General features: G+C 44.7%; 1 protein-coding gene across 1 annotated transcript in view; it reads right to left on the minus strand.

Annotated features, from left to right (window-relative positions):
- The window catches only part of LOC126284025 (roundabout homolog 2-like), a 1608695-nt gene that overhangs the window by 237889 nt on the left and 1345856 nt on the right, over positions 1–24950 (minus strand). The window lies entirely within an intron of this gene.

The following is a 24950-nucleotide window of genomic DNA, read 5'->3' on the forward strand; positions in this document are numbered from 1 at the left end:
GACTAAAAATGGCTCTGAGCACTATGGAACTTAACTTCTGAGGTCATCAGTCCCCTAGAACTTAGAACTACTTAAACCTAACTAACCTAAGAACACCACACACATCCATGCCCCAGGCAGAATTCGAACCTGCGATCGTAGCGGTCGCGCGGTTCCAGACTGTAGCACCTAGAACCGTTCGGCCACACCGGCCGTTAAAGACTACATCCCTGCCCTACACCCTTTTTAATCCGAGCACTTCGTTGTTTTTCTTCCAGCTGCGGACTACGTGAACAATAATGCGAACCACCTGCATTCCTTTATGCTAAATGTCTTCCTCTATGGCGATGGCGTATTTCAGCAGGATAACAGTACGTGCCTCAACCCCAGATGTGTGTCACATTAGTTTTAGGAGCATGATAGTGATGTCTTGACCACCTAATTCGCCAGATTTGTGTCCAATGTAACACATCTCAGGTGCTATCGGGCGTCAATTCCGCGCCCAGAACGCCGGCCCGTTATTCACGGGAATTAGGTGACTGTTGATAGACATCGGGTGCGACATACTTGCGATAACCTATCAAGGACCTGTCGAATGCTATGCAGACTCGCGGCAGTTTTGAGTCACTCCTGTCTTGTTTGGTGCGGGACGTCACGAATTCATCTCATCTGAAATCTCTTCATTTCAGACTCATACTTGTAAGTCCTCACTTATTTATTGGTTGTGTCCTGTTTCCCCCTGCAGTTTTTATGCTATACAGAACACTCTAGCACCATGGGAGTTATTGCATCATGGTTTAGTCTTAAGAAATGTCCTATCAACTATATCCTCATGTTGTCAGTGTCTTCCAGATATTTCACCACCCTTATATAAAACCAAATATCAAACTCCTCGATTCTCTTCTTTTCCGTTATCCCACGAGTGAATACCGTACACTACTGTGCTCCAAACGTACATTCTCAGAAAGATATTCTTCAAATTAAAGCCTGAGTTTGCACCAGCAAACATTTCTGACCGGGAAGTCCCTCTCTGCCTGTGCTACTCTGCCTTTTACGTCCTCCTTACTTCGTCCGTTATGTGTCATTTTACTTCCGAGGTAGGAGAACTCCTTAAATTAGTGTACTTCGTAGTCACGAGGTTCGATGTTAGGTTTATCACTAATCTCATATCTGCTGCTGTGCATTACTTTTGTCTTGGCACGCTTTACTCTTATTCCGTATTCTGTACTCATTAAACTGTTTATTTAATTCAACTGGTACTGCAAGTCTTCCGCAATTTCGCTGAGGATAGCAATGTTATCAGGCAGTCTTCTCATTGATTTCCTTTCACGCGAAATTTCATCCCTCTTCCTATATTTCCGACATAGCTTCTTCCATGTATAAATTGAACAGTATGGTCGAAAGACTGTATCCTTTTTAACAGAAGCACATCGTTCTTGGTCTTCCATTCTTCTTACTCCCTCTTGATTCTTGTACATAATCTTTTCTTTTTAGAATTTCGAACATCACGCACGATTTTACACCGATGAACGAGTTCCAAAGGCGGACCGGCATGCTAATCTACAGCTGGTCATAGTGCTTCGGCTTATCAATATGTATTGCCTGTCTTTCGAAATGACTCATTCAACCATGGAAATCCCTTTATAAGTTAATTATATACCTCTAGACATGAGTAAATAAACAACTAACGCTGTTCTCCAATTAGAATTAATTACCGACTTGTACACTACTGGCCATTAAAATTCCTACACCAAGAAGAAATGCAGATGATAAACTGCTGTTCATTGGTCAAATATATTTTACTAGAACTGACATGTGATTACATTTTCACGCAATTTGGGTGAATAGATCCTGAGAAATCAGTACTCAGAACAACCACCTCTGGCTGTAATAACGGCCTTGATACGCCTGGACATTGAGTCAAACACAGCTTGGGTGGCGTGTACAGGTACAGCTGCCCATGCAGCTTCAACACGATACCACAGTTGATCAAGAATAGTGACTGGCGTATTGTGACGAGCCAGTTGCTCGGCCACCATTGACCAGACGTTCTCAATTGGTGAGAGATATGGAGAATGTGCTGGCCAGGGCGGCAATCGAACATTTTCTGTATCCAGAAAGGCCGGTACAGGACCTGCAACATGCGGTCGTGCATTACCCTGCTGATATGTACGGTTTCGCTGGGATCGAATGAAGCGGAGAGCCACGGGTCGTAACACATCTTAAATGTATCTGCCACTGTTCAAAGTGCCGTCAGTGCGAACAAGAGATGACCGAGACGTGTAGCCAGTGGCACTCCATAACATGACGCCGGGTGATACGCCAGAATGGCGATGACGAATACGCGCTTCCAATGTGCGTTCATCGCGATGTCGCCAAACACGGATGCGACCATCACGATGCTGTAAACGGAACCTGGATTCATCCGAAAAATGACTTTTGCCATTGAGTGCACCCAGGTTCGTCGTTGAGTACACCATCGCAGTTGCTCCTGTCTGTGATGCACCGTCTAGTTCTCAGAGCTATAGTCCATGCTACTGGAAACGTCGTCGAACTGTTCGTGCAGATGGCTGTTGTCTTGCAAACGTCCCCATCTGTTGCCTCAGGGATCGAGACGTGGCTGCACGATCCGTTACAGCCATGCGGATAAGATGTCTGTCATCTCGACTGCTAGTGATACGAGGCCGTTGGGATCCAGCACGGCGTTCCGTATTACCTTCCTGAACCGACCGATTCCATACTCTGCTAACAGTCATTGGTTCTGGACCAACGCAAGCAGCAATGGCGCGATACGATAAACCGCAATAGCGATAGGCCACAAATCGACCTTTTTCAAAGTCGGAAATGTGATGGTAAGCATTTCTTCTCCTTACACGGCGCATCACAACAACGTTTCACCAGGCAATGCCGGTCAACTGCTGTTTGTGTGTGAGAAATCGGTTGGAAACTATCCTCATGTCAGCAAGTTGTAAGTGTCGCCACCGGCGCCAATTTTGTATGAGTGCTCTGAAGAGCTAATCATTTGCGTATCACAGCATATTCTTGCTGTCAGTTAAATTTCGCGTCTGTAGCACATCTTCGTGGTGTAGCAATTTTAATGGCCAGTAGTGTAGTTCCAGGATTAAAGCTGACGGCCTATCCCGCTGTCTGTACATCTTTGCGCAGAGGCAATTTTTATTTAGGGTCGTTGTTCTAGAGCCTGCAATGAGGCGTATCTAAATAATCCACTGATGAAGGCGCTGAGTCAGGAGAAAAGTGCGGGGTGTGCGGCTGATTCAGGGATGAGGCCCCGCCTTGGGGCGCCTGGCCACGCCCTTACGCTGTAGCCGCCACCTGACAGCGGGGTGGAATCCCGCGAGCCGAGCGCTGCTCTGCGCCCCACACAGCCGCCGCGCATTTCTCCCGCCCTCCACACTTCGCTCCCTGGTAGCCACACCACATGCGCGGCGTCAGCAACTCTCTTCCCCTGTTCTTTAGCCCGGCGCTGTACCAAAGCAGTTCTCTCCCATTCGTCCATACTGAGAAGTACTCTGTGTGATTCCCAGGCGGTGACACAAAGGAATACTCTCTTAATGTCAACACGTACCAGTTAAAGCTGACGCGTACACTGTAGACCGCGAATAAGCGATTCTTGATAAAATACACGCACCACAAAAAGTTTTGCAACACCCCGGTTCCCATAACTCCTGAAGATATATGTTGTCTCTGGATATTTTATCACAGAGACAATCTCTTTGACTGTTCAGAGATCTACATCTACATTATACTCCGCAAGCCACCCAACGGTGTGTGGCAGAGGGCACTTTACGTGCTACTGTCATTACCTCCCTTTCCTGTTCCAATCGCGCATAGTTCGCGGGAAGAACGACTGCCGGAAAGCCTCCGTGCGCGCTCGAATCTCTCTGATTTTACATTCGTGAACTCCTCGGGACGTGTAAGTAGGGGGAAGCAATATTTTCGATACCTCATCCAGAAACGCACCCTCTCGAATCCTGGACAGCAAGCTACACCGCGATGTAGAGCGTCTCTCTTGTAGAGTCTGCCACTTGAGTTTGCTAAACATCTCCATAACGCTATCACGCTTCCAGAATAACCCTGTCACGAAACGCGCCGTTCTTCGTTGGATCTTCTCTATCTCCTCCGTCAACCTGAACTGGTACGGATCCCACACTAATGAGCAATACTCAAGTATAGGTGGAACGAGTGTTTTGTAAGCCACCTCCTTTGTTGATGGACTACATTTTCTAAGGAGTCTCCCAATTAATCTCAACCTGGTACCTGCCTTACCAACAATTAATTTTATATGATCATTCCATTTCAAATCTTTCCGCACGCATACTCCCAGGTATTTTACAATTTTACAGAAGTAACTGTTACCAGTGTTTGTTCCGCTATCATATAATCATACAATAAAGGATCCTTCTTTCTATGTATTCGCAATACATTACATTTGTCGACGTTAAGGGTCAATTGCCACTCCCTGGACCAAGTGTCTATCCGCTGTCACCAAACCCGCCCAAAGATGTAAACAACCATGCATGAGCAGCCCCTATTAGACGGAAGGGATCCGACAGCCGATCAGTTCCAGTCATTCCGCCTAGACGGTCAATAATGCAGTTCGATCGCATCCGCATTGTTACTTTGAGCCAGGAGGGCTCTCAACAAGCGAAGTGTCCAGGCGTCTCGGAGTGAAACAAAGCGATGTTGTTCGAACATGGAGGAGATACAGAGAGACAGGAACGTCGATGACATGCTTCCCTCAACCCTCCCAAGGGCTGCTACTGCAGCGGATGACCGCTACCTACAGATTGTGGTTCGGACGAACCGTGACAGCAACGCCACCATGTTGAATAATTCTTTTCGTGCAGCCTCAGGATGTCGTGTAGTAAGTAGGCTGTTTAGATTTTTATGTTGGTAATGCCATGCGCTGTATGCAGTCTGTGGCTCGTTGGACTCATTGTTGGAATATTCGCTTGTGTAGTGATGGGCAGTTGCATGTGAACAGCGCGAAGCGTTGTGCAGTTGGAGGTGAGCCGTCAGCAGTGGTGGATGTGGGGAGAGAGGTGCCAGAGTTTTGAGAGGACGATCTGGACGTGTGTCCGTCAGAAAAAGGAAATTTGTTTAATTGGATGTCACAAAATTATATGTCACAAAATTTTATATATATATATATATATATATATATATATATATATATATATATATATATATATATATAGGGTGTTTCAAAAATGACCGGTATATTTGAAACGGCAATAAAAACTAAACGAGCAGCGATACAGCGATAGAAATACACCGTTTGTTGCAATATACTTGGGACAATAGTACATTTTCAGGCGGACAAACTTTCGAAATTACAGTAGTTACAATTTCCAACAACAGATGGCGCTGCAAGTGATGTGAAAGATATAGAAGACAACGCAGTCTGTGGGTGCGCCATTCTGTACGTCATCTTTCTGCTGTAAGCGTGTGCTGTTCATAACGTGCAAGTGTGCTGTGGACAACATGGTTTATTCCTTAGAACAGAGGATTTTTCTGGTGTTGGAATTCCACCGCCTAGAACACAGTGTTGTTGCAACAAGACGAAGTTTTCAACGGAGGTTTAATGTAACCAAAGGACCGAAAAGCGATACAAAAAAGGATCCGTTTGAAAAATTTCAATGGACTGGGAACGTGACGGATGAACGTGCTGGAAAGGTAGGGCGACCGCGTACGGCAACCACAGAGGGCAACGCGCAGCTAGTGCAGCAGGTGATCCAACAGTGGCCTCGGGTTTCCGTTTGCCGTGTTGCAACTGCGGTCCAAATGACGCCAACGTCCACGTATCGTCTCATGCGCCAGAGTTTACACCTCTATCCATACAAAATTCAAACGCGGCAACCCCTCAGCGCCGCTACCATTGCTGCACGAGAGACATTCGCCAACGATATACTGCACAGGATTCATGACGGCGATATGCATATGGGCAGCATTTGGTTTACTGACGAAGCTTATTTTTACCTGGACGGCTTCGTCAAAAAACAGAACTGGCGCATATGGGGAACCGAAAATCCCCATGTTGCAGTCCCATCGTCCCTGCATCCTCAAAAAGTACTGGTCTGGGCCGCCATTTCTTCCAAAGGAATCATTGGCCCATTTTTCAGATCCGAAACGATTACTGCATCACGCTATCTGGACATTCTTCGTGAATTTGTGGCGGTACAAACGGCCTTAGACGACACTGCGAACACCTCGTGGTTTATGCAAGATGGTGCCCGGCCACATCGCACGGCCGACGTCTATAATTTCCTGAATGAATATTTCGATAATCGTGTGATTGCTTTGGGCTATCCGAAACATACAGGAGGCAGCGTGGATTGGCCTCCCTATTCGCCAGACATGAACCCCTGTGACTTCTTTCTGTGGGGACACTTGAAAGACCAGGTGTACCGCCAGAATCCAGAAACAATTGAACAGCTGAAGCAGTACATCTCATCTGCATGTGAAGCCATTCCGCCAGATACGTTGTCAAAGGTTTCGGGTAATTTCATTCAGAGACTACGCATGGTGGATATGTGGAAAATATCGTACTATAGTTTTTCCCAGACCGCAGCGCCATCTGTTGTTGACAATTGTAACTACTGTAATTTCGAAAGTTTGTCTGCCTGAAAATGTACTGTTGTCCCAAGCATATTGCAACAAACGGTGTATTTCTATCGCTGCTCGTTTAGTTTGTATTGCCGTTTCATTTATACCGGCCATTTTTGAAACACCCTGTATATATATTATGACATTTGAACGCTATTAAGGTAAACAAATTGTTTGTTCTCTATCAAAATCTTATGAATGACTTCCTTCAGGATAACGACATCGCTCGATTAGTGTGTCCAGCATGTTTTCAGACATGAACACGCCTGGGATAGATTGAAAAGGGCTGTTTATGGACGACGTGACCTACCAGCCACTCTGAGGAATCTACGCCGAATCGCCGTTGAGGAGTGGGGCAATCTGGACCAACAGTATCTTGACGTTCTTGTGGATAGTATACCACGACGAATACAGGCATGCATCAATGCAAGAGGACATGCTACTCGGTATTAGATGTACCGGTGTGTGCAGCAGTATGGACCACCACCTCTGAAGGTCTCGCTGTATGGTGGTACAACATGCAATATGTGGTTTTCACGAAAAATCAAAAGGGCGGAAACCATGCTTATGTTCATCTCTACTCCAGTTTCCTGTACAGGTACTGGAACTCTCGAAACCGAGGTGATACAAAACTTTTTTGTTGTGTACAGTATACAGGGTGTCCGAGGAGGCATGGCCACTACGAGGTGCGACAATAAAGCAATGAGACTGACATGAAAAAAAAAGTTGCTTACCGTTTTAGTCAAGTTTAGTGTTGCCTCCTTCAAAGTAGAAAAAAGTCGCACGGAGCGATATCTGGTGAAAAAGGTGGCTGTGGTAGTACTGAAATTTGTTTTGAGGTTAAAAGTTGCTGTACTGACAGAGCAGAATGGGATGGCGCATTATCGTGATGCAGAATCCAATTATCAGCAATGTTGGCACGGACACGAAGAACTCTTTTACGAAGTCTTCCTAAAATTTATTTGTAGTAATATTGGTTAACTTTTTGTCCAGTAGACACCCACTCTTTATGAACAATTCCCTTGGAATCAAAGAATTACACAAACATACATTTCACTTTTGGCTTTGACATGCGAGCTTTTTTCGTCTGGGTGATCCCTTTGAGGACCATTGTGAACTTTGGCGTTTTGTCTCTGGATCGTACTGAAAAAAGGCAACTTTCATCACCAGTGATAACACGGCTCAACAATTTTGGATTGACTTTCGTTTGCTCTAACAGATCGGCTGCCACATTTTTATGTGTTTCTCGCTGTTGTGGTGTGAGATTTTTGGGGACCATTTTTTCACAAATCTTTCTCATACCAAGATCTTCAATTATTATTAGACAAACCGTTTCTCGATTGATGTTCCGTTCTTCTGCAATCATTTTCACGGATAATCTTCGATCAGATCGTACGAGTTCACGCACCCTGGCAAAGCTGACATCTGTCAGTGAGGTGGATGGTCGTCCACTGCTGTCTTCGTCTTCAACATTCGTTGTGCCTTCACTAAACATTTTATGCCAACGAAAGACTTGAGGTCTTGACATAACCTCCTCTCCAAAAAAGCTTCTAAAACTCACCGTAAGTTGTCGCGTTTTCGCCCAATTTAACGCAAAAAGAAACGGCATACCGTTGCGCAATGTTATGCGGTTCCATTTCCGTGACTAGAGACACAAACACATGTTGATTTATTGCAGCACAACTCATGACTAAGCAGTTGCATCGATGCGCCGCTTGGGCTAGAAGCGGCTTATGGATCAAGGTCAAAGATATTGTGCCTACATAAGCCTGCAGGGTTGCCACTCTTGCAAATAAAATCAGTCTCATTACTTTATTGTCGCAATTCGTATTTAGCGATATGATATGAATGATAATTAGCAGCTAAAAAAACAAGAAACATAGGCTGTGAAATCCATACCATAAGAAGTATGGGCACTTGTTCACCTTCGCTACAGTGAAATAAATCTCTTCCAACAGGTGATCAAAGTACTTAAGATACGCATTTTGGAGTCCATGTATATTAGTTTTTTCTTGTTTTGCTCGGTACCACCTCTTCCAAAAATATTGAAAGCAAACAACTTGCGGTTGAAGAGATCCGTTTCACAGTATTGAAGATGAAGAGATGTTCATAGCTCTTAAGGTATGCATTTTAGAGGCTCTGAGCACTATGGGACTTAACATCTATGGTCATCAGTCCCCTAGAACTTAGAACAACTTAAACCTAACAAACCTCAGGACAACACACAACACCCAGCCATCACGAGGCAGAGAAAATCCCTGACCCCGCCGGGAATCGAACCCGGGAACCCGGGCGCGGGAAGCGAGAACGCTTCCGCACGACCACGAGATGTGGGCTATGCATTTTAGAGCCCCTGTTTACTGCCTTTGTGTCATATCACCGAATACTGACATCGCTTCCTAGGACTCTGTCTGTTTCTACATTTACATCTGCATCTACCTATATACTCTGTATATCTCACGTAAGAGCCTGGCAGAGGGTTCATAGAACCATATTCACGATAATTCTCTATTATTTCACTCTCTAACAGCGCGCGTAAGAAAAGAACCCCTACAAAAATGGTTCAAATGGCTTTGAACCTAAGAACATCACACACATCCATGCCCGAGGCAGGATTCGAACCGTAGCGCCTAGAACCGCTCTTCCACTAAGGCCGGCTCACCACAATTTTGTTCAACACCAACGTGGACGTGTCATACGATGAGAAGATCGTGACATCCAATCTTATCCATATTTCACCCCTTTACCTTTGCGATGGAAGTCAGAACCGTGAAACCCTAATCTTTCCGTGCGAGCTCTGATTTCCTTTATTTTATTATAACGATCATTTCTCCCTATGTAGGTCGGCGTCACCAAAATATTTTCTCAATCGAAGGAGGAATTTGGTGCTTAAAATATCGTGAGAAGATTCCACCGCAACGAAAAACGCTTTTGTTTTAATGGTGTCTATCCCAAATTCTGTATCATTTCCGCTATTTAGGGACAATACAGAACGTGCTGCGCTTCTTTGAACCTTTTCGACGTACGCCGTTACTCGTATCTGGTAAGAATCCCAGACCGCGCAGCACTACTCTAAAAGAGGGCGGATAAGCGCAGTGTAGGCAGTCTCTGTAGCAGATCCGTTGGATCTTCTATGTGTTCTGCCAATAAACCACAGTCTTTAGTTCGCCTTGCCCACTAATTTTCTATTTGTTCAAAAAAATGGTTCAAATGGCTCTGAGCACTATGGGACTAAGTCGAGGTCATCAGTCCCTAGAACTTAGAACTACTTAAACCTAACTAACCTAAGGACATCACAAACATCCATGCCCGAGGCAGGATTCGAACTTGCGACCGTAGCGGTCGCGCAGTTCCAGACTGAAGCGACTAGAACCGATCGGCCACTCCGGCCGGCTTTCTATTTGTGTTTTCCAATTTAAATTCTTTGTAATTGTAATTCCTGGGTTTTTAGTTAAATTCACAGCCTTTAGATCAGGCTGATTTATCGTGTAGCCGAAGTTTAAGGGATTAGTTTTGGCACTCATGTGGATGACTTCACACTTTTCGTTATTTACGGTCAATAAATTTTCGCACCATACAGATGTTTTTTTCTAAATCGTTTTGTCTGCAAACAACCGAAGACGGCTCCTCAGATTGTCTTCTAAATCTGATAAGGAACAGCAGAGGGACTGTAACTCTACCATGGAAAACGCCATAAATTACTTCTGTTTTACTCGATGGCTTCCCGTCAGGTACTACAAACTGTCACCTCTCTGACAGAAAAACACGAGTCCAGTTGCATAACTGAGACGATATTCGATTAGCATGCTATTTGATTACAAACCGCTTGTGAGGTACAGTGTCAAAACCCTTCTGGAAATCTAGAACTGAGGAATCAATTTGAAATCCCGTGTCAATAACACTAACACTAAGTGCGTGTAAACAGCTAGTGGTGTTAAGCAGGAACTATATTTTCTAAATGCTTGTTGACAGCAAGACATGCGTTTCTAAAGCCATGTTGACTGTGTGTCAATAGACCGTTCTCTTCGAGGTAATTCATCTTGCTCGAACACAATATATTTTCCAAAATCTTGCTGCATATCGAAGTTAATGATATGAGCTTGTAATTTGGTGGTTTACTCCTATTGCATTTCTTGAACACTGGTGTGACCTGTGCAACTTTCCAGTCTTTGGGTACGGATCTTTCGTCAAGCGAGCGGTTGTATATGATTGTTAAGTATGGAGCTATTGAACCAGCATATTCAGAAAGGAACCAGTTTGGTATACAGTTCGGACCGGAGAGCTTACTTTTATTAAGTTATTTAAGTGGCTTCATTACTCCGAGGATATTTGCTTCTAAGTTTCTCGTGATGGCAGCTGTTTTTGATCTGAATTCTGGAATACTGACTTCGTCTTCTTCTATGAGCGAAGGCTATGTTTAGTAACTCCGCTTTTGAGGCACTGTCATTGATATTATTTCCATTGCTATCGTGCAGAGCAGGGAGATAATATTTCGCTCAAAAAACAGTAACGGGGAGTGACAAGTGTCCGTCATTGTTGTAAAGGACTACGTAATCTTGTCGATGCTGTGGAAAACTGAACCCCTCGCAAGTCTCCTGAGAAACGTCTGTTGCGACCGTTTCGAGATACTGTGTAATACCGACAGACCTGGCATCAAGTGCAAACTCGTAAAACCCAGTTATTTTGACGGCACGCTGTGCATCAGAACCTCTATGGAGGAGAACGCCGGAACGGACGAGAGACGAGTGGTACGTGCGGAAGTGGCAAACAGGCTGTGCGGCGGTGTCGCACCTGTTAGTGTGCGTAACAAAAGACATTAGAATTCAAAGCGCGAGGCGGCCGCAGGAGTCGGAACTGCCTCTTGGGGGGCAAAGAATACGACTGCAGCTCCAGGTTCTGGGGGCGGTCTAGTAATAAGAGGGCCGACCGCCAGGCGGCAGCAGCTGCGCGCCGGGGATTGGAATTGGTAATAAGGTCATTACCAGCACACCAACAATTAGCTGCAAACGGGGGGAGGCAGCAAGAAGCTCGCGCATGCTCCCTACTGCCTTGCGCGACTAGTCTTTCGTACCGCGGAGCCAGAAGGCGCACAGCAACACTGGCTACGTTCCGTCACTTTACAATCCTTTATTCTTGTTCCTTTTTCTCATTTTCCTAGATGAAGCTCTTTCTGCAGTGACACATATGACTTCTCCCCTGTGGCAACCTGCTCATTTCAGAGTCGCACTTGCAACCGTGCGTCCTGTGGTATTTGTTGGAAATATTCAAACCTCTGTCTTCCCCAACACATTTTAACCCTTTGCAGCTCTCTCCAGTGAGACGTAAGTTATTCCCTGACATCTTACTAGTTACTGCCGCCATCTATGTGGAGCGCGTGTTGGTCTCACAGCGGACGGATAGACTCAGTCACACACAACTGGATTCGTCAAAGTATACGGGCCTGAAGATGGCATCGGCGCAAAGTCGAAACTAGTAGCGAAGTAAATATAAATCTTAAGTACAGGTGGAGGATTTTCATTGTTAATAAAAATATACCAGCTGTGTCTCACCTTCGTCCACTTTAAATATGGATGTATGAAGATAAAATCCGACCTGTCGTACTATTCTTTCTTCTTATCAGTGTTTTCAACGTGTTCCTTTCCTCTCCGATTCTGCGCAAAACCTCCTCATTCCTTACCTTATTAGTATACGTAATTTTCAACATTCTTCTGTAGCACCACATCTCAAATGCTTCCAGTCTCTTCTGTTCCGGTTTTCTCACAGTCGTTACCATACAATGCTGTGTTTAAAGTCAATGATTGACACTAGTAGACTTCTACTGGCCAGGAGCCGGCCGGAGTGGCCGTGCGGTTCTAGGCGCTACAGTCTGGAGCCGAGCGACTGCTATGGCCATGGGTTCGAATCCTGCCTCGGGCATGGATGTGTGTGATTTCTTTAGGTTAGTTAGGTTTAATTAGTTCTAGGCGACTGATGACGTCAGAAGTTAGTCGCATAGTGCTCAGAGCCATTTGAACCATTGTTTACTGGCCAGGAACGCCCTCTTTGCCTTGTTTCGTCTGTCACGCTTTATTTTTCTTCCTAGCTAACGGAATTCGTTCGCTTCGTCCAACTTTGATGTTAAGTTTAGCGCTAATCTGATTTTAGCTACTCATTACTTTCCTCTTTTTTCGATTTACTCTCAATCCTTAGTGAGTGCTCATTAGGCCATCCCATTCAACAAGTAATTTAGTTCTTCTTCACATACACAGACGATAGCAATGGCATGGGTGAATATTATCTTTTTTCCTCCTGTATTTCCCTCCCACTCCTGAACTTAGGAGATATCTTACAAATCACTCATGTGACACATCCTAGAATATGAGTGGGTCCCGTACCAAATAGGGCTGTTGCATCTATACAGAGAAAGGCAGCGCGAGTGTTTGACCCGTGGGAGAGTGCAGCAGAGATGCTAAAGAAATTAAATTGACAGACTCTTGAAGACAGACACAGCCCATCCCGAGAAAGCTTGCTTACGAAGTTTCAGGAATCGGTGTTAAAGGATGCCTTTAGGAAAGTACCACAACTCACCTCGTGTCGCCCTCGTAGAAACAGTGAGGACAACATTAGATTAATTGCAGCACGCACAGAGGCATTTTAACCACCATTCTTACCGCCTTCCTGACGCGAATGGACCGTGAAGAACGCCCAACATCTGATACAGTGGGAAGTACCCTCTACCATGCGCTTGACACTACGTTCCTGCGTATGGATGTAGACACTTCTTTTTTCTCCGTCTCTAGTTCTTTGCTGTATAGATTGAACAGAAGGTTCGAAACAATACATTCCTGTATTACATGTTTCGTAATCCAAACTCTTCCTTCTTGGTCATCCGCTCTCTGCTGGGGAGCACATCAAGTATACCGGGATGCAGGCGGTCCGCAGTATCTTCACGTAGACCACCGACGTCATGGAGCATTTAGTTACTACCACAGGTCCCACGGTGGCCCAGTGAACGTTCGCCATAGCATAATACTGCCCCCACAGGCCTGCGATCGAGGCGTGATGCAAAGTTTCGAGCCGCTGATTGTTGGATGACGGCGTGCCCGGACAACGTCGACCTGGTGTGACAGGAAACGTGAGTCATACGACCCGACGAGACGGTTCGGTAGATTCACTCCCCAATGCGAATGAGCCCGCGCCCACTGAAATACTAACTGATGTTGTCGATGGCTCGTTAGCTACGGCGCCCGATGTTCAACAACGCGCGATCAGCGGTGTGTTCTGAAACACTTGTGCTTGCTCCAACATTGTACTCTGTTGTCAGATCTCGTCACATAACGCCGCCTTATTTGCTTTTCATAGTGGATAAGCCTCCAACCTCCCAGTTCTAGGTGTGGCGTCTTCCAAAATATTGTCGTCTGCTCCAGGTTTCACCGTCCTTCAACCACTTTCCACGACAGCAGCACGCGGACAATCGACCAGCTTCGACACTTCTGAGATACTCGTTCTCAGGTAGATGGCCACAAAAATCTGCCCTTTTTTTCAAATTTATCTTATGTCATAGATTTCCCCGTATCGTGGCTAGGAGGATTCCCCATTTCTCTCCGCTCTTCTTCTAAACTACCCTTACGTGCATGGTACGCCAAAAGGAAGCACAAAACGTAGAGGTGGGCTATAGCCATAACGTTTCGACTCGTCAGTGTATTTATCGCTGTCTTGGGTGTTCTGTTGAGATTCTTGGTTCAAATGGCTCTGAGCACTATGGGACTCAACTGCTGTGGTCATTAGTCCCATAGAACTTAGAACTACTTAAACCTAACTAACCTAAGGACATCACACACATCCATGCCCGAGGCAGGATTCGAACCTGCGACCGTAGCAGTCGCACGGTTCCGGACTGCGTGCCTAGAACCGCGAGATCACCGCGGCCGGCTTGAGATTCTTACGCGCTGCTTAACTGAAGGTAATAACATTGTATTTTGATTTTATGTCTATAGACTGGAGTGGCGAGTGAACATTTGTGCCAAAGGCGGGAATCAAACTTGGATCTCCTGCTTAATAGGCACGTGTGTTAACCACTAAGCCACCTTGGCACAGCCGTACAATTGCACGGATTATCCAGGAACACCCAAGAACACCCCTCTTCTCGATCCAGATTGTCTGTGCAGCCCCAGCCTACTTTAAAATCCCCGTTACGTAGGAACAGAATTGTCGTCGCTCTCCATGTTCTGGAATAACACTTCAGCAACGTAAGTGGAGGATCCAGCCTGAAACCCAGGAGCAAGTACTGATACAAATGAAATGACACTGTTTCACAGACTCAACTGGGATTCCGATCCTTGGTACAAATTGTCAATCGCCGCTTCGGTCTACATACATAAAAAAATTGTGGTAAGTTGCTTTCGGACCAAACTGCTGAGGTCATCGGTCTCTAGGCTTACACACCACTTACTCTAACGTATACTAAGTCACGCTACATACACACACACATGTCAGAGGGAGGACTCGAGACTCCGACGGGGGAAGCCGCGCGAACTGTGGCAAGGCGCCCTAGACCACGCTGCTACCCTGCGCGGTAACTATGCAACTATGCAAGTACCTACTGCTGGGTTTCAGGCTAGAAATCCCATTTACGTTCGTTGCTGAGGTGCTATTTCAGAACAGGAAGAGCCTCGGCATTTCCGTGTAGGGGGAAATTCAAAGTAGACTGCGGCCGCAGTGAATATTTGGATCGAGGAGGAAGGCACGCAAGGCTAATCCGTGCATTTGCGTGAACCCTGTGTCAAGGTGGCTTAGTGGCCAACGCAAATATATAGTAAGAAGGAGATCTGGCTTCGATTCTCGGCCTTGGTACAAATTTTTTCTCCGTCGCCTCAGTCTATATCCGTACAATCATACCTGTATGAGACCAGAAATCTCTGAAACTGTGTCATTTCAGTGCTATTCCAGAACATGGAGAGACTCATTAATTCTGTTCGTGTGTAAGGGGGAATTTGGATCGAAGAGGGAGTCATGCCAGGGTAATCCATGCAACTGTGTGAACCACTGTGCCATCACACCTGCCTAGTAAGCAAGAGATCCGATTCGATTCCCGATCTTGGCACAAATTTTTACTCGCCACTTCTGTCTGTATACATAAAATCGTAACTGTATGAGACCAGTAAAGTTTCTGAAACTGTCATTTCACCAAATTTCGAAAATTAAAAATATTTTCTTAGAGTAACGAGTACAATGCATAATCATGATTAACGTGTGATAAACACCACTTACCGATTTATTTAACACTAGCCTTTCGCCCATCTTCGTGCGGGTTGCAGTAAGTGTCCATGGCCAGACGAATTATTTATAGACTATACTGATGTGCACAAACATTCCTCGTGAATCAATGTGTCAGTTAGTGACAACAGTATGAAAATTACTGCAGTAGTTACTGAGATTGGAGTTCACATACAGACAGAAAAAACGCTGCATGGAAGCTTAATTTACAATGTATGTAGATTCTGATGAAGCTTCGCTGCTCTCTGGGTATGTGGCGGCTGTTACTTTACTGCTTTTCGCACCAGATAACGACTCCTCTCCAGCTGACCAGTTCTGAGCTACCATCATTACCACGAGATGTCACTCCGAACGTCAATTAAATAAAGAACGGATAGCAGTATGCGCTGTTTAGCAGGGAGTAGATGAAGCACTCGCGGAAGTAAAGCTGAAGGCTAGCTCATGAGTCGTTCTTTTGGTAGCCAAGCCAGCGGAGCATTTGCCCGTTATAGAAAATGTTGCTGGGTTCGAGTCCCGATCTGGAACACAGTTTTAATCTGCCAGGTAGTTTCACGTCGGCGCAAACTCCGCTGCAGAGTAAAAATTCATTCTGGAATCAATCTTCCACTTTTTGGCTAAACCATGTCTCCATAATCTCCTTTCTTCCAGGAGTGCTAGTCCTGTAAGGTTCGCAGGAGAGCTTCTGTAAAGTTTGGAAGGTAGGAGATGAGGTACTGGCAGAAGTAAAGATGTGAGGACAGGTGGTGATGCGCCGGCCGCTGTGACCGAGCGGTTCTAGGCGCTTCAGTCTGGAACCGCATGACCGCTACGGTCGCAGGTTCGAAACCTGCCTCGGGCATCGATGTGTGTGGTGTCCTTAGGTTAGTTAGGTTTAAGTAGTTCTAAGTTCTAGGGGACTGATGACATCAGATGTTAAGTCCCATAGTGCTCAGAGCCATTTGAACCATTTTGTGGTGAGGCATGCTTGTGTGTCTCGGTCCACGGAGCACTTGTCTGCGACATTCAAAAGGTCCCGAGTTACAATCACTGTCTGGTATACAGTTTTACTGTGCCAGGAAGTTTGATATCAGCGCACACTCCGCTGCATAGTGAAAAATTCATTCTGGGTGCAATACACATATTACACACGTATCACTACTATAAACTATAAGTTATATACAGAAATCTTTTCATCGCGAATCAGTCTATTAGTGAAAATCTTATCAAAATCGCTGCAGCGGTTCATGAGTTTAGTCGTCACATGCAGACAGAATAATACGGTGGGTAACGTTATGATATGTATAGATACTGTGTATCAACGTATTCAGAATTAATGATACTGAAGTCTGTCGTAACCAGATTTTATTATATCCCAAGTGCTAATTTGTTTGCACGTGTGTAATGATAGACAATGGAATTGAAACTTTATTGACAAGCAGTCAAGACAAGAAGAGAACAGAGTTTTTGAAAAGTGGCGCTACAAAAGGAATGCTGGAGATTAGATAGGTAGATCATGTAACTGATGAAGAGGTACTTGGGAAGGAAAGAAATTTTAAAAGAAGGTCTAGGTTGATATGATGACGCATTCTGGGACATCAAGGGATCACCAATTTAGTTCAAATGGTTCAAATGGCTCTGAGCACTACAGGACTTAACATCTGAGGTCATCAGTCCCCTAGAACTTAGAACAACTTAAACCTAACTATCCTAAGGACATCACACACATCAATGCCCGAGGCAGTATTCGAACCTGCGACCGTAGCAGTCACGCGGTTCCCAACTGAAGCGCCTAGAACCGCTCGGCCACTGTGGCCGGCACCAATTTAGTATTAGTGGGAAGTGTGGAAGGTAAAAATTGTAGAGAGAGAGAGAGAGAGAGAGACAGAGAGAAAGTAGGAGCGGAATACAGTGAGAAAGTTGAGAAGAATACGAGTATATGTTGCAGTAGTTATTCGGAGATAAAGAGGCTTGCACTGGATAGAGTAGCGTGGAGAGCGTCAAACCGTTCTTCGGAGTAAAGACTACAAGAAGTACAACAATAATGATCAACGATACTAACGCAAATATAACTGAATGTTACGTGTATCTATCTTGTCTTCCTCTAGGACTGACAACCGTCCTCTTCTATAAATTAACCAATATTTCACTTAAATACGAAAACTGGTGACTGGATGGACTCTGTGCCGTATCGTTTCGGTTTAAATAGTGTGGAATCGATGCGTTATTACGATCTATTAGGTATATCAAATCACGATGTAGTTAATTAAGCTGAAAGCAGGGGCTGTTACAATATGAACTGACCTGACTCTAGTATCGTGAGGGGTGGGCGTTTGGGTCGTATTTTTACCGAAAACGCAGAGGCCGTCGTGACCGCGGATCAATTATGCAGACAATTTGGGCCTTCGGTTGCTTCCGTGCTGTCGGAAGCGGTGGCCGAGCTGAAATCGGGGCAGGTTCGGCTTCCGCCTGCCGTGCCAGCACACGCGACATAAATTTAGCTCAATTAACGGCCGCTGTTTTTTGCGCCGCTATGTAAATCAAGCGGACGTTCCGAAGCGCTCAGTTCGACAAATTGCCGTTTGTGCAGTCCGCCACTGTCTGGCTCTGTCCAGCGGCGATACGAGAGCGCATTCTAAGCTCAACGTCCCCCCGAGGAACAATCGCAGAACGTTACTGCTACTGTAGAAGAAAAAAGTGGTACGATAGCGGTTTAGTAATAATTATATCCACTACCGACAGCATAACAACTGAAATGTGCCTTTCGTCTCGTTCTTAAACTTCCGTGGCTTCGCGCCGTGTCATATTTGCGGACGCGGTCGGAATCCACGTATCTACATTCTCTCAGCTGTCCTCACTTGGGGCGTGAGATCGAACGAGGACACGGAGCTGGTCGAGTTTTGAGACATCACAACGTGTAATTTCACGTTTCGGAGCATTTCCGAACGTGAAAGTCCTAATCAGGTACTTCAGGTTTTTGCTTCTTGTAGAGGAACGGAGCCAGTGTGATGCAATATCGCTTTCTACGCCACAAGCAGAACGGAGGGGACGACATGCTGCATAATGTCGGTACCAGTTGAAGTAGTAATTTTGTAGTTTTTATATTATAACTTTAGTGCAACAAAAATGTCTTGTATGAAAGAGTCTGATGCATCACGACAGCGCGTCGTTTTTGATACGATCTGTTATAACAGAATTACGAGAAATGACTTATCAGTGTTTAAAGGAAAAAAAGAAAGATTGGGTTTAACACCCCGTCGACATCCAGGTCATTAGGGACGGAACACAAACTTGAATTGTGTGAAGGATGGGGAAGGAAATCGGCCGTGCCTTTTCAAGGGAATCATCCCGGTATTTGCCTGAAGCGATTTAGGGAAATTACAGAACACCTAAATCTGGATTGCCGGACACGGGCTTGAACCGTCGTCCTCCCGAATGCGAGTCCAGTGTGCTGAACACGTGGTTAAAGACTTTTCGTATTATAACTTCCTTGCTGTGAATGTAGTTTCAAGGCTCCAGCACACTGAAGATTTATCAAAAAACCCATCGTTTTTCCGAAACGATTTGCTATAATCAAATTTCAGTTAATAACATATCAATGGTTAAAGCCTTCAGGAAATCGTAAGATCAAAGACGTACACTCAGTATTACATCTTTTAATTGTACTGTATTGGATAAAGAAGTAGAATGTGTGTGTCTCCATATTTTCGCGCCGCAGTGATTGTTCCATAAAATTTCTGGAGTGCAGCCTCATAAATTTTATTTCTTCTACTAATATTTCGGCTGTGTGCAGTCCAGCCATCTACAGAGTGAACCGAGGTGAGCTTTCTGACTTCTGCTTGTAATTTTTATTCACCTTAATATTTTTTAAAAGAATCTTGTATTTTCTTAGTCACTACAGAGAAGTACTTCCGAAGTAGTGTGATGTACATTTGTATGCAAGAATGCTCACTGTTTAGGAGTGGGTTTCGGTAGAATTTTCCTCCAGCGAGACGTTCGTGTGGCACGGCAGCTCTTTTGCGGCCATGTACTAGCGGCCTGAAGAGGACCCCTACGAAGACGGTCGAAACGTCGGTATTTTAATTGTTTTAGTGTTTCATAATGACATGGTCTAATACTCAAAATTATTTTATTCAAAGCGACATTGGCTGTAAAAGCCTACAAACGTATATGGTGTATGAATGATTGCACGGAACACACACGTGTCCGCATGTATGCATGTATGCACACACACACACAAACACACACACACACACACACACACACACACACACACACACGTGTCTGTATTTCGCATGTTTTAAAATTTGACTTAGCGAACAGAAGCAGTGATGTCGTAAGAATGCTCTTAGATTTTTACCAAAAAATGGTAATAAATAAGCAATTTGTATCCTACGTGGAAGGCTATCGTAAATTTGCATCGCAACATTTGTAATAACAGTTTTAAAGTATGATGACCCTTTCTTTTTAGCCTGTGATGTTTTCATGAATATTGAACTACATGGCTAGCATATGGGAAAGAACACAAATATGCATTTTAACTGAGCTCGCAATTTCATGTGGGTCAATTTTTGCAAAAGAACTGCGTAGTTTGCGCTGCCGTTGAAGAGGTCTGCCATGAAGCACCAGCTCGTTTCTGAGTGCGTACCAACCGCATTGGAGACCACCCATGACGTGCTTCACAGTGAGGATCTTCTGCAGTACCTCTATCAGTATTATCTGATACTGATCCCAGACTGACGAGCAGTATTCAAGTATTGCTCGAACGAATGATTTCTAGGCATCTTCCTTTGTTGACGGACTCCATTTCATGAGGATCTCAGTCTGACTTCTGCCTTACCCGCGATTAAGTTCATGCGATCGCTAAATTTCAAATCGCTCCTGCGCATACTTCTAGAAATTTTGCGGAGATTGTTTTGCGGTTGTATAATCATACATTAAAGGGTGTACCTGGCAATGTAATCGTAGTACTTTACGTTTCTTTACTATCCCTCTAGCTTCTAGTGGTAGAACTGGATAGAGCTGTGAGTGGTTGTTGCTCCTTGCTAAAATAATTTTTATTTTATTTAAATAAGTTCTGAATATTTATTTCTCATAAAAATAGCACTAGTTAGAAATTTGAAAGATAGTTACTTTTTCCAGATCAACTGTCATATAAAAGCCTTTCACACTATTTTCGTAACACATAACTGATGCAAATATATCTTGCATCCGGTACAGGCTGTGACATACATCGTCAACAACAAGGAAGAAACCAGCAGAAGACATCACTGATTTCATTTCTAGATATACACTTCTCCCCTCCTTCCCCCCCCCCCCCCCCCTCCCCAAATGCCGCACCAGCAGCTACAGCAAAAAACAATGGACAAAGTGTTCCAGATTAGTGTAGTTTAAACTGTTTATTTTTAACTAACATTTCTCTACGTATGTATGTATGTATGTATGTATGTATGTATAAACGCTTGAAGATGAATAGAACATGTTCGAAACGCGTTGCATTATGTTAGATTAAGCAAAAAATAAAAACTGACTGATAGCAGAAACTTGAAATAAATAATCAGATCAAAAGTGTTACGGTACGGGCAAACAATGTTTGTAGCTACTCAACAAGAAGAATTTACTCAACACAAAAATGCTCACGTAACAGTATGAAATTCCACTACAGTGAAAAGACATGATGTATTAGTGCTCCTTAGTAACAAAAAATTGATTTAAAATACATACACATTAAAAGTTACACACAAAGTCATTACGCAAGGGGAAAATTATACTTCAAATCTTTAACAGAATTTTTATAATAAAAATAAAGTCCAAAGAGGCATCACCTGCAACGTGAAAGTTAAATAAGGAGGGCACTGACTGCATAGAACAATACGAAAAATCAAATGAGATCAACTCCAGTGACCGAAAGAATACGCATCTGAAAAATTTAGGGAATCCAGAGTTGACAGAGATGAATCACAGTTAGAAGGTAAGTAGTGGTTTTATAGAGCGTGCTTCGCAGACCGAATTCACTCAGTTCACAGAGCACCGAACGCCACTTAATATCTGCAGACCCCCAGCACAAGAGAACAGCCCAGTCTACGGATACCTTGCAGGCCTAAGTGGCCGTGCTGTTCTAGGCGCTGCAGTCTGGAACCGCGAGACCGCTACGGTCGCAGGTTCGAATCTTGCCTCGGGCATGGATGTGTGTGATGTCCTTAGGTTAGTTAGGTTTAACTAGTTCTAAGTTCTAGGGGACTAATGACCTCAGAAGTTGAGTTCGATAGCACTCAGAGCCATTTCTAGTGATACATTCACACAAGCAATTCAGCTGTTACCGAAGCAGAACCTGGAGACAGTCAGCTACACAGCCCTGAAGCAAACTGTTCCCACTCTCGCCACATCGCTAGTTGCCGTCGAGCACGGCGGACACGGCGTGCACCTAAATCGAACGGTCGCTTCCACTACTGAGCTGTCGCCGTGGCAGACACTCGCTCGCTGTCCAGAACCCGACTCCTCGTGCTGCCAACTGTTCTGCGAAGTTTCGCTCGTTGACGCCTGTGTCTCGATGCACGCCACCGAGCTGCTCAGCCATGTAGGCCGCGCAGCGTCGTGGGTTTTAGCGTGTGGCGGCTGCGTGAAGTCTGGTGACTGCACATTTGTGTTGAGGTTCAGTTGCCACTCCCTGCACCAAGTTTCGATCCTCTGCAGATATTGCCGTTGCTTACCGATATTAAAACAACCTGAACAGCAAAACTAATTACAAAATAATTTAGAAAATATACTGGGTGATCAAAAAGTCAGTATAACTTTGAAAACAGAATAAACCACGGAATAATGTAGATAGAGAGGTACAAATTGACACACATGCTTGGAATGACATGGGGTTTTATTAGAACCAAAAAAATACAAAAGTTCAAAAAACGTCCTACAGATGGCGCTTCATCTGATCAGCATAGCAAAAATTAGCATAACAAAGTAAGACAAAGCAAAGATGATGTTCTTCACAGGAAATGCTCAATATGTCCACCATCATTCCTCAACAATAGCTGTAGTCGAGGAATAATGTTGTGAACAGCACTCTAAAGCATGTCCGGAGTTATGGTGAGACATTGGCGTCGGATGTCGTCTTGTTCCTAGAGATGTCGGTCGATCACGATACACTTGCGACTTCAGGTAACCCCAAATCCAATAATCGCACGGACTGCGGTCTGGGGACCTGGGAGGCCAAGCATGACCAAAGTTACGGCTGAGCACACGATCATCACCAAACGACGCGCGCAAGAGATCTTTCATGCGTCTAGCAATATGGAGTGGAGCGCCATCCTGCATAAACATCGTACTTTCCAGCAGGTGTTTATCAGCCAAGCTGGGGATGATGCGATTCTGTAACATATCGGCGTACCTCTCACCCGTCGCGGTAGCAGTTACAAAACCAGAATCACGCATTTCCTCGAAGAACAAAGGTCTGATAACGGTAGATGTGGTAAATCCAACCCATACCGTTACTTTCTCGTCGTGCAATGGAATTTCCACGACAGTTCTAGGATTTTCGGTAGCCCAAATTCTGCAGTTGTGGGCGTTGATAGACCCTTGGAGCGTGAAATGGGCTTCGTCGGTCCACAACACGTTACTCAACCAATCGTCATCTTCCGCCATCTTTTAAAACGCTCACACCGCAAATGCCCCCCGCTTCACTAAATCGCCAGGTAACAGCTCATGATGCCGTTGGATTTTGCGGATAGCATCGGAGGATACGCCTCAGTGCCAACCAAACAGTAGTGTATGGAATGCCGGTGCGACGTGCGACTGCACGAGCGCTGACTTCCCCGTGCATAGGCGAACCCGCTACAGTCTCCATTTCTTCCTGAACTGTCTCAGCAGCATTACGTCCAAACAACCCGTCGCTTCGAACTTCGAAATCATTCTCGCCATAGCTGCATTTGTTAACGACCTTTCCCCTTTCGAATCCCCTTCCTATGGCGATAGGATCGTAACGCTGAACTAGCACATTCCCCATTCTGATTATACAGCTTCATTAAAAGCGCCTTTTCAGGTAACGTCAACATGCTGCGACTGCTGGCGCATCTGATTCTCTCTCTCATTACAGCTCATTTTATACACGATTGTCACGCGCAGTCAATGACGTTTTTCGATCCAGCTCCATCTGTCTTGAAAGGAGGATATAAGATGAACATTAACAAAAGCAAAACGAGGATAATGGAATGTAGTCAAATTAAATCGGGTGATGCTGAGGGAATTAGATTAGGAAATGAGACACTTAAAGTAGTAAAGGAGTTTTGCTATTTAGGAAGTAAAATAACTGATGATGGTCGAAGTAGAGAGGATATAAAATGTAGACTGGCAATGGCAAGGAAAGCGTTTCTGAAGAAGAGAAATTTGTTAACATCGAATATAGATTTATGTATCAGGAAGTCGTTTCTGAAAGTATTTGTTTGGAGTGTAGCCATGTATGGAAGTGAAACATGGACGATAACTAGTTTGGACAAGAAGAGAATAGAAGCTTTCGAAATGTGGTGCTACAGAAGAATACTGAAGATAAGGTGGATAGATCACGTAACTAATGAGGAGGTATTGAATAGGATTGGGGAGAAGAGAAGTTTGTGGCACAACTTGACTAGAAGAAGGGATCGGTTGGTAGGACATGTTTTGAGGCATCAAGGGATCACAAATTTAGCATTGGAGGGCAGCGTGGAGGGTAAAAATCGTAGAGGGAGACCGAGAGATGAGTACACTAAGCAGATTCAGAAGGATGTAGGTTGCAGTAGGTACTGGGAGATGAAGCAACTTGCACAGGATAGAGTAGCATGGAGAGCTGCATCAAACCAGTCTCAGGACTGAAGACGACAACAACAACAACTCCATCTGTCGAGACATTTTGTAAATTTTTTGGTTCTAATGAAACCCCATCTCATTCCAAGCATGTGTGTCAATTTTTACCTCTCTGTCTACATTATTGCGTGATTTATTAAGTTTTCAAATTTATACTGACTTTTTGATCACCCGGTATGTGCATGCTGTGGAAAGTTACAATTGACTGTAAACAATAAAAAGTGTGAGGCCCTTCACGCGAGTAGTAATAAAATTCCGTTAAATTTCGGCTACACGAG

The sequence above is a fragment of the Schistocerca gregaria genome, chromosome 1, assembly GCF_023897955.1.
Source record: "Schistocerca gregaria isolate iqSchGreg1 chromosome 1, iqSchGreg1.2, whole genome shotgun sequence".
Lineage (NCBI taxonomy): Eukaryota > Metazoa > Arthropoda > Insecta > Orthoptera > Acrididae > Schistocerca > Schistocerca gregaria.